The sequence below is a fragment of the Bos indicus genome, chromosome 24 (genome assembly GCF_029378745.1).
Source record: "Bos indicus isolate NIAB-ARS_2022 breed Sahiwal x Tharparkar chromosome 24, NIAB-ARS_B.indTharparkar_mat_pri_1.0, whole genome shotgun sequence".
NCBI classification, from domain to species: domain Eukaryota; kingdom Metazoa; phylum Chordata; class Mammalia; order Artiodactyla; family Bovidae; genus Bos; species Bos indicus.
The window spans coordinates 26,022,021-26,033,895 of NC_091783.1; positions in this window are offsets into that span (position 1 = coordinate 26,022,021).

An 11,875-nucleotide genomic window follows, 5' to 3' on the forward strand; every position below is an offset into this window, starting at 1 on the left:
CCGGGCCGCCGTGGTGACCGTGCGCTGGGTGGCCGCGCGCGGGGCCCAGGTGGCGCCGAGGAGAAGGACGAGCGACGCGAGGACCCGTGTCCTCCCCGCGGCCTGCTGTCCGGGCCAGCTGTCCGGGAGCGAAGGTTCTGGAGCCGGATTCCGGTGGTGGTCTCCGTGAAGGCTTCTCACCTCCTTCCCACGGCCCCTTCCCACAGGTTTGCCGCTTGTCTGACCCAGGGAGAAACAGTTATTAGAAGAATCACAAAGGATCCCAAGGAACGGTGTTTTTTGTTTTTTGTTTTTGGACCCCTTGTTAACTAACCTCGACTGGGAGAAAAGTCTAGAAAGGTTAAGGGAAAGTCAAACTCTTCGCTGTATTTACAAAATCACAAAGCGTTACTAGGAGTCAGAATCCTCTAACCCACAGTTATTTAGCTGTGTGACATGGATGACCTTTCTGTGCCTCAGTTTCCCGACCTGTCAAATGGAATAGATACCAGCCACCCTACAGAGGGGGCTTCCCTCATAGTTTAGTCGGTAAAGAATCTGCCTGCAATGCAGGAGCCACGGGTTTGATCCCTGGGTTGAGAAGATACCCCTGGAGAAGGAAATGGCAACCCACTCCAGTATTCTTACTTGGAAAATCTCATGGACAGAGGACCCTGGCGGGCTACAGCCCATGAGGTCGCAAGAGTTGGACACGGCTTGGCTACTCAGGCACCAGCAAACAGGGCTGCTGTGAAGATTAAATCAGAAAAATCTTTATGATGCAATCTATAGTGTCTTGGAGAAGGCAATGGCACCCCACTCCAGTACTCTTGCCTGGAAAATCCCATGGATGGAGGAGCCTGGTGGGCTGCAGTCCATGGGGTTGCTAAGAGTTGGACATGACTGAGCAACTTCAATTTCACTTTTCACTTTCATGTATTGGAGAAGGAAATGGCAACCCACTCCAGTGTTCTTGCCTGGAGAATCCCAAGGACGATGGAGCCTGGTGGGCTGCGGTCTCTGGGGTCGCACAGAGTCGGACACGACTGAAGCGACTTAGCAGCAGCAGTAGCAGCGATAGTGTCTAGCTCCTAGCGCACCGAGTTCAACTAAAAGTGATAGCGTGATTATTTTTGCAAGTGTAAATATTAAGTTGAAGTCTTCTTGAAAAACAGAAGCTCTAGAATACACCAGGTTAGGAGACTTCTAAGAAAGGCTAATTATTGACACTGACCTATTGGAAGAGCCTGTAATAGTATAATTACTATGGAGAATAGTATAATTATTTTGGAGAAGGAAATGGCAACCCACTCCAGTGTTCTTGCCTGGAGAATCCCAGGGACGGGGGAGACGGGGAAGCCTGGTGGGCTGCTGTCTATGGGGTCGCACAGAGTCAGACACGACAGAAGTGACTTAGCAGCAGTAATAGTATAAAGGGTTGATTTGCTACTATAAAGAGAAACCAGCACGTCCTTGGTGAACAGTCACCGCTCTGTGTTGTAGCAACATCAGCCCTGGGAGCACAGCCACAGATGCCAACACCCTGCCCGAGAGATAGAGAGCCGCAGGTGGTGAGTCACGGGCTGTAGCTGAGCTGTTCCCTGCAGGCTCCTCCTGTGAGTCAGTAGATGAGAACTGACTCCTTGCATGCAAAGTCCTGAACCGAGATGCCTTCAGGAAATTGTCAGCAGTGTTTGTGGACCAGAGAATCAGAGGGAGACACAACAGTGGCAAAATGAAGACTTGACTCAGCAGAGAAAACAAAGTTGTCTGTTTTGGGGTCTAAGTAGAGTGCTGAACCGACATCATAAGAGATTTTTTTCAAAATACATCATGCACTAGTTTTACAAGGTGATGAGACTATAATAGTCCTAAATTGAGGTGTGTTCAAAACAAGGATTGTCTAGAAAACCTCAGCAAGGTCTTGATGGCCCATTAGAATGCCTCGCCCTCCCACTAAGATCTGAAATCCCTTAGCTGAAGGCTCCCTTGACTGCTGTGTGCATATTCCTGGGAGGGTGGCGTGCTAATCCTGATCAATCATTTACATCATAACCTGACACCACAAATACACCAGGCAAGCTCCACCTGAGAGCCCTTGTCCTCTCTGTTCCTTTTTTCGAGAAGGTTCTGTTCCAGCCACATACAAGGGTTACTCCCTCGCTCTTCACTTCTCAAATATTAGTTTCTCAGTGACATCTCTGCTACCCGTATAAAAATTATAATAATTCCCACCCCCAAATCTCCCCACCCACCTTTCTTACTTCATTTTTCTTCTTGGCACATTGCAACTTAAAAGGCTGTGCATTTACTTATTTATTATCTGTCACCATTCATTAGAATGTAAACTTCCTGAAGGCTGAGGTCTTTACCTATGAACTGCTATGGATTCTGGTGGGGACTTCCCTGGTGGTCCAGTGGCTGAGACTCATTGCTCCCAATGCAGGAGGCCTGGCTTCCATCCCTGGTCGGGAAACTGAGCCGACATGCTGCAACTAAGACCCAGCACAGCCAAATAGATGAGATGGGTGGATGGCACCACTGACTCAGTGGACATGATTTTTGAGTAGACTCTGGGAGTTGGTGATGGACAGGGAGGCCTGGCATGCTGCAGTCTATGGGGTCAAAAAGAGTCAGACACGACTGAGTGACTGAACTGAACTGAACTGAACTGATGGATTCTGGTGGCTCAGATGGTAAAGAATCTGCCTGCAATGCAAGAGACCTGGGTTTGATTTCTAGGTGGGGAAGATCCCCTGGAGAAGGGAATGGCCACCCACTCCAGTATTCTTGCCTGGAGAATTCCATAGACCTAGGAGCCTGGTGGGCTACAGTCCATGAGGTCACAGGTCAGACATGACTGAGTGACTAATGCACACAAAACTTAGATCACCTAGACAGTGCTTGATCAATTGTAAGTCTTCAGTTTATATTAGTTGAATGTGTGAATGAAAGAATAGCAAATATATTTTCAAGGTTATTTTGGAGGAAAGGGTGTATGTATGAGAGAGAGAGTGTACATGTAAAATGAAAAGAGAAGAGACTAATATTCCTGGAAGGATGTAAATCTCACCAAACTGAGGTGTGGGTGTACTGGAAGGTCTCCAATACCGTGGACAGCCTCCCCGCCACCACACAAATTTATCCCAGACAAGCCTGCTAAGGCTTCTTGAACCATGTCAAGTTGGAGGAGTTCAGAGGCCAGTGGAGAGTGTTTCTGTGTTCTTCCTCTTCTTCGAGACTCCCTTCCTTACAGGAGGGACAAAGTGCAAAACCATAAACCACATGGAAAATCCCTTTTCCCTATGGAGATGAACAAAGCTAGCATTCATTCCCAGAGCTTGGCGCTTGGGAATGTTGATTTTATCTCCCCACCTACATTTTCTGGAAAACATCTCAGAATAAATCTCTAGCTTTGATTTCACCTTAGGGTTTGTTTATAAGAATTCTTGGAAAGATAAAGGAAGTGGCTGGGGAAGAAGGGTGGAGAGTTTGGTTGCTAATAGCAGCACTGAAGTGGCGCCCATCGCCTGTGAGATGCGAACTGTAGGGCTTATGGGCCGTACAGGAGTGTTTACTGAGAGTGTCCGACATGGTGACCCAAACGAGACTAATGAGCCTCGGAAGGAAGACCCACCAGAAAAAGCCCCTCAGAAGACAGAAAAGAGTACTGGTTTCTCAGCAGTTACCTCAGTCATTTGAACGTGAACAGGTAACATTCTTGCATATCAAGAAAAAGTGAGAAAGAAGTGATATAATGGCTTTGGAAAAGGTGGATGTAAAATACTGGCTTTGAAGTTCTTTTCAAAGCAGTCCAATGGATGATTATAAGTACTTTAGCAGAGAGAAGCAGAATTTCGAAAATAACAATTTCCATGTTAAAGAGAAAGCAAGGATTCAAAGAAATTAACTCTTTATGATTTACTTTCCAAACTAACGTTGTTGATGCTTTTTAAAATTATTGTACCATGCAGTGACTTGTTAAGTATCAAGTTCCAAAATCTGTGATTGATTTACTTGTTATAAAATGATTAGAGTACATGTAAAGTTATTTAGTTGGAGAAGGCAATGGCACCCCACTCCAGTACTCTTGCCTGGAAAATCCCATGGACGGAGGAGCCTGGTAGGCTAAAGTCCATGGGGTCAGGAAGAGTCAGACTTGACTGCACAACTTCACTTTCACTTTTCACTTTCATGCATTGGAGAAGGAAACGGCAACCCACTCACTCTAGTGTTCTTGCCTGGAGAATCCCAGGGACAGGGGAGCCTGGAGGGCTGCTGTCTATGGGGTCACACAGAGTCGGACACGACTGAAGCGACTTAGCAGTAGCAGCAGCAAAGTTATTTAGTAATGATGTTATTTACTTGTATTTTTGACATCCCCTCGGGTGGAAAAGGAGGCTTGATTCCAGTGGGGAAGGCAAACGGTGCCCGAGGGTGAACTTGTCCAAGGGAGGGTGTGACCTTGTGAAGGTCATTTGGCACAAGTTACACAGAAGAAATATTGAGAATCACTGCTGTGCTGAGCAAAAGTTAGGATATCGTTATTCTTGAATCCCAGATTTGATATTATGAATGCAAATTGTTTTTATGGAGTAACTTTATAACAAAAATAATCAAAAGTCTCTTAATATGATAAATAACAACTTAATTAACTCACTTACATCTATATGTGCCCAGGGAATTGGAAAGTTGAAATGGTTGTTCAGCTATCATGTCCCTGGTGCCTGAGCATTTTAGAAAAGTGTTCTTAAAGCTGTTTTGCCTGAACTGTACTTTTTTTTTTTTTGGTTTGTTTTTGCAGTGGACCTAGTTTGAGTTTCAGACTTCCTTGGTGGCTCAGACAGTAAAGAATCTGCCTGCAAAGCAGGAGATCCAGGTTGGAATCCTGGGTTGGGAAGATCCCCTGGAGAAGGGAATGGCTACCCACTCCAGTATTCTTCCCTGGAGAATTCCATGGACTGAGGACCCTGGTGGGCTGTGGTCCATGGGTTCGCAGGGAGTTAGATGTGACTCAGCGTCTAACACTTTCACTTTCACTTAGTTTGAGTTTTATCACCTTCTCTAGCTCCCATTTAGAGATTTTGTTATATAGAAATGTGTTCAAACATTATCAAACCAGTTAAGCAAAACTTAGTTACAAAAAAGGCAATAGGAAAGAATCTGCTCCTGATATTTTAAATGACCACAGTAACCCTTACCAGCTTGTCTGAGAACATTTGTGGTTAAAGATTTTTTTTGTTAAAAGGTAATATTTATTATGAACATTACTATATGCCCTTGGAAACAGACCTCTTGTTTTACAAAACGATTGTCTGCTAATTTACCGTAACATATTATTTTAGGTGAACTTCTCTTAATTTCTACTGAAACAGTATCTGAATGAGTCATACCTTTGGAGAGAGAGTCACGCCCATTTCATGCAGAATCAGCTACAATAAAGGTAAGTCAGCCAATAAAGACTTCTTGTGACTAATTCTTCTGTGAGTAGTACAAAAGAAGAGAGTGTATCCTTGTTCTTCTTTCTTAACTTTAGGATTAGAACATTGAAGTAATCAGTAAATTTATGACAAGTCAGGCAGAACAGTACTGCAGGGAAAACTTAAGAGATGAACAAAGTAAAATAGTGTGAGAGCCCACATGGAGAGTTGTTTTATGATTCATAAAGTGCCATTGTGAGTTTCCATTGTTTGGACCTTGAAATTTCTGTAATTAGAATCTCAAGTCCATAGAGTATGATTTACTGTTCTTTATACCTGCGATTTTCCCCTTTAGAAGTGTGAATAAGCCACCTAAAACCAAACACACACACATAAAAAACAGAGGAAGATTTTTATTCTAAGGCTTTCAGGACTAAAAGGATGATGGGATTTCTAAGGAACATTTTATTTACTTTTATTTCTAGAGAGGATGCATTAGGTCATTTGGTCAGAATATGAAACCTGAGTCTTGGATTTGCCCTGGGTGGTCCTAATGTATGCGTAGACGCCCACATATGTGATTTGGCAGGTAAATGTCCCTGCAGGAAACACTGCATCTCCTGACCTATGACCTAATGATAGTGAAATTTTATTTTGTTTTCTAAGTCAGCAGATGTTTAAGTATGTAAGATACATACTTCAAGGAGGAGAACAAAGCATTTTCTGTGATTTATACTTTGCCGTGAATTAATTTATCAAACAATTAAAAACTATTAACTAGTTATGATCACATTTTAAAGGAAATAGGAAGTAATTATGAAAACCTTTATTGTTGTATCTGACTCTTTGTGACCCCCTGAACTGCAGCATGCCAGGGTTCCCTGTCCTTCATTATCTCCCATATTGTATTCTGGAAATAAGGTAATAAAATATGCAAAGGTAAAGACAATTTAACTTCCTTCTATTTTATGTTGAGTCAACTGGCTTTTGTAAATGACATTCCTTTTCACCTGGCACCATAAATCCTGTTAAACTGTAAAGTGAGGTAATTTTCTTCATACAGTAATTACTATTCTAACATGTCTCCTACTGGAGGTTGGGTCAGTAGCAGCATTCTTTTTATGCTGATTGCTGATTTTCAAGTATAACTACTTTTTTTTCCACCTAAAGCTACCTGGCTGCCCTGTTCTACTTAGTGGAAATGGCATAGAACTCTTAACGGGAAAAAAATGCCCTCCATTCTGTCCTTTTCTAAGGAAGCCCAGCTGAAAAATTCCAGTGATCTGGTGATTCTCATCAGTTTGGCTACAAGATCACAATTTGATATGAATGAATTCATCTCTATTTGCTTGTGTATTCAGAGGAATTTCTAGTACCATGTAGGGTAGACAGGACAGGCTCTGTGGTTAAGGCGAAAGATTAGTGAAAAAGAAATAGTGCACTCACAATTTGGAGTCACAAGAAGAGAATTGGCTTAGTTAGTTCCTAACTCTACCTTTGATCAACAGATTATTTTTCAGCCTGTTTGAGCATCTGTAAAACAGAATTTTGGATCAGATAATCTAGAAGTTTTGAGTTTGTATGGTTTCAGTGGTTTTGGATGTCACCCTCATAACTTTCTGAGTTTAGTTCATTTTGAAGATTGAAAAAAAATTCTTTTATGTCAGATCTTCATGAGTACCTCTATTAATATGTCCTAAGGGTATCCTGTTTGTGTGTGTGTGTGTGTTTGTGTATGTGTGATACAGGGGATCTGTTTCCCAGACTAGTGATTGAACCCAGGCCCCCTGCATTGGGAATGTGGAGTCTTAGCCACTGGACCTAAGTACATTCTTATTACTTGACAGAAACTTCATGAAGTAGGGACTGTTACTATCTCCATTAAGAATAGTCCAGAGGGGAAAAAAAAAAGAAAGAATAGTCCAGAGATGCGTGAAAAGTCGAAGTAACTTGCCAAAGACACACAACTAGTAAGTGATGAAGCTGGGATTTAAACTCAAGTAGTTTGTCTCCAAAACCTGAACTCTTAACCATTAACTTATACACACAATTGAAAAGAAAACAAAAACGTGTTATCTTTTGTTAGTTATAACAAAACTTATAATAAGTTTTAACTTATAACTTCCTAATAAGGTTTGATTTTTCACCACTAGCAGATTTTCTCTGCTTAACAACTCATAGTTTCCTAACCAAAATATTCAACATCTCCCGACTTGTTCTTTCAGTGGAGACATCCTTCCCTAACCAAGGTCGGCAAAGTGGTAATACGTGCATTGGCTTGTTCTGGAAGCCCTGGGAGAGCCTTTGATTCCTAGAATAGAAGGTCTTATGTCATCCTGACAGCATATGCCTTTGTTGTTAGTTTGCAATTTGAAAGAATATTCAAAGACCAACACAAAGAGGGCCCATGAAAGTGTGTACAGAAAGAGTGGCTAGTTAGAAAATCAGCTTAGATTTCAACTACTAGCAGCCATAAATATCTTCTGAGGAAGAATCCATAGCAGTTTATAACAACTGAGAGGAAAGGGAAAATATGGAAAAACATTGTCAAAAGATGTTGGACTAAGGGTTTATTATATATTAAAATTTTTTGACATACAAAAAGTTGTACATAATATATACAACTTGATAAGTTTGAGATAAGTATAAACCCATGAAACCATTATCATAATCTATACCGTAAACTTATGTATCACCTTCAAAAGTCTCCTCCTACACTCTTTATTACTGTTACTTTGTGCATGTGACAAGAACACTTAATGTAAGACTTACCCTCTTAATAAAATTTTAAGTATATAATACAGAGTTGTTAAGTATAAGCTTTATGCTACACATTAGTCTATAGAACTTATTTATCTGGTACAACCGAAACTTTGTACCCACTGACTAATAGCTTCAGTTCCTATTACACCTGTTTTTACTGATCAAAAGTTGTGGGTGTCCGCCCTGGATACGCATAATTAAGATTAGTTAAAAAAAGATAAAAGTTAGGTCAAACAAGGCCTCTTCATTGTGTCTGACTGAAAGAAATTTAGGTGGAAAATCTAGGTGATTCTTTTCTTTTTAATTAGGGATCTAGAGAGCAGATTCCTTGTATGGAGAAACTTTGTGTCTGCAGCACCACTAAACATTAGTATTTGGTCCATGGGTCTAAGAATGAAAAGACACTGCTTCAGCTATACCAGGCTACGTGGCTACTGGTGGCAAATACGTGTGCTTGTGCTGCATGTGTATGTGTGTGTGTGTGTGTGTGTGTGTGTGTGTGTGTTTCTCCAGGTAGTTAGGACCATAACAATCAGTACTAGTGAGTAGGACATGGAAGGCGTGACTAAGTTAATCTCACATTTTGTGTTTAAATACCCAATTTTGGTTTAGTAACAATGCCTCCTTGCAGGAGCAGAAACCATATCATTATGCCATTTACATAAATCCAGGATTACCTGATTCTGTACTGCTTTATAATTAAGAAAGTTCTTTGCAACCCTCTTTTGATTATGAAAAACTTTAAGTATTTCCTCTACCTTCTACAGAAATGAGGACATACTTTTTCGGTATCAATATTTTGCTTTTATCATAATTTGATGCTCTGTTTTTATATAAAATTTATTGTTTGCTAACTTAATAGTGACAAATTCAGCCCACAGAAAACATTAGGGATGTCCTGAGGCATAAAATTAAAAATAAGGTGGTCCCATATCCTTCATGGGAATAAAGGTATAAATAGAATTGGCTTTAAGTAGTAAATATTTGCTGTAGTTGTTAAAAATGTGTTTTTTCCCACAAATCATGGAAACACTGAGGTATAAGGACTCATTTAAAGTTATTATTTTAAAAAAACAAGACAAAAACCAAGTTCACAGATACAGAGAACAGACTGGTGATTGCCAGAAGTGAAGTGGTTGGGAGATGGGCAAAATGTGTGGAATCAAACGGTACAGACTTCTGCTGCTGCTGCTGCTAAGTCGCTTCAGTCGTGTCCGATTCAGTGTGACCCCAGAGATGGCAGTCCACCAGTCTTCCCCGTCCCTGGGATTCTCCAGGCAAGAACACTGGAGTGGGTTGCCATTTCCTTCTCCAGCGCATGAAAGTGAAAAGTGAAAGTGAAGTTGCTCAGTCGTGCCCTACTCTTCTCGACCCCATGGACTGCAGCCTACCAGGCTCCTCTGTCCATGGATTTTCCAGGCAAGAGTACTGGAATGGGGTGCCATTACCTTCTCTGACAGACTTCTAGCTATAAAATAAATAACTTCTGGGGATGTAAGGTACAGCAGAGTCATATAGTTAGCAGTATTGAACTGCATATTTAAAAGTTGCTAAAAGAGTAAACCTTAAAAGTCCTTATCACAGGAAAAAGATTTTTTTGTATGGTAAAGGATGTTAACTAGACCTATTATAAATTTGCAATATACATAAATATCAAAAAGTTTAACATATAAAGTTATTTTTATATCTAGATGCATGTCACATTGCCTCTTCTGTTAAAGTGTGTTATCAAAGTAATTTTTAAGGAGTTTACTGGGAAAGAGGTTCCATGACCTCCAGGTAGCTTGTTTCTGTTATTAAATGTGGAGGAAAGCTGCTTACTGTGACCTGAAAAATAAACTCACATAGTCTTCAAAATAGTGGCAAATCAAGTATGTGCATTCTTTCATCTGTCCCTACCTTTTTATTTCTCTACCTGTATCTTTCAGTCATAATATATATATATGCCAGCATTGTACTGCTTCTTTAATCCTTAGAATTATATTTGGATTTGTGATCTTTTTATTTTATAATTTTCATTGTTTTCTTTCCAGTTTTTCATGTTCTACTTAAATTCTTAGATCTGAAAATAAACAGATTATTCTGAGAAACTAATAAGTATTAATATTGCTGAATGATATAGATCAACTTTTACATTTGTGTCACTTATTCTATGATCTTAAGGAAGTTACTTTGATTCTCTGAGTTTCAGTTTTTGTGGCTATAATCTCAAAGTTACCATAAGAGATAAACTAGAATGTAACTCTCTTGGCTGTCTGGTAGACCTCAAAAGTATCATTCTTCCTTTTTTGGTAATTGTATCCGTTTACACTTTAGACCATCATTATGTTGAGTTTTAACTATACCTGCATTGTACTTAGATTTTTTTGTTTGTTTGTTTTGCATTTGTTTAAAAAAAAAAAAAAAGGCAATGTATAAAAGAAAAAAAAGCAAAGACACCAACTTGTGTAATGGCCTGTGTCTTGTCTTGGAGGGGATCATGGTGATCTTTGGATCAGGCAAAGCAGAAGGAGTCTCAGTATTCTTTGTGGAAGATGTGTTGTTTCTGGCACCTGGAATTTAAATGATTACCTTCTTTTCTCATCAAATATCCCCCTTATGTAAAAAAAAAATCTCAAGACTATGTTGTTGAGCAAGCGTTAAATCATGTGATCTCTGATTCACGATTACTCTTATAAACTCAGTAAAGGAGTTGAGAAAATACTGGATTGCCAATAACAGGAAGGAAAGATCCTTAACTTTTACTTAATTGCTAGTTGTTTCTTAACCACCAGTTACATCGAAGCTAGTCAGTTGAATGTATTCATTTACACCTTACTTGACTTTTGAAAATTAGATAAGAGAAACTGATCTTGCTGTTTTTATTCCTTCACCTTCCTGTGAATAAGAGGAACTAGTGATATTTTTGGAATTTACCTGCATGGTTTTCATTTTCCTGGGGTTGATCTAGGACATCTGAGTTAAGCCATCCACCTTTCTTCACACAACATTCACTCGAATCCAGTTTCTGCTCACCTTATCCCAGGTCCAAGTTGAATTTAAGTTGTGTTTAAGAATGAGGAGGGTCAGCGAAACCAAGATGTGAGGCTCTGAAGGGACTTGTTTTGTGGTATCCCTTTAAAGGAAGACATAAAAATAACAGACTTTTATTGTTGTTGTTCAGTTACTAAGTTGTTTGTGACTCTTTTGTGACCCCATGGACTGTAGCCCCCCAGGTTCCTCTGTCCATGGGATTTTCCAGCTGAGAATACTGGAGTGGGTTGCCATTTCCTTTTCCAGGGGATCTTCCTAACCCGGGGATCAAACCCGTGTCTCCTGCTTGGCAGGCAGATTCTTTGCCACTGAGCCACCTCAGACATTTACTGGCAGACAGACTCACTGCAGGGGCTAATGGCTGTCACCAAAGTCATGGTACATTTTTGTCATCATGTTAGGCTATAAACCTTACCTTCTCCTTCTCCACCTTTTCTCTCTTGAGTCTTCATAGGGTGTCAACATTTTTGCCTGAGAGACCACTCCAAATTACCCAATAGATCATAAATGAGTTAAATCATCCAGTTAATAAAAATCTGCCCTGACCTCATCCAACATCTATTTCCACCTGAAGAAGAGATCCCAAGTCCCCATGTACTTCCTGTTGGGGAGGATTCAGAAAAAGTGTCAGCTTTAAAAAAAAAGAGGAAAAATACTGATAAAAATACACATGCAATCAC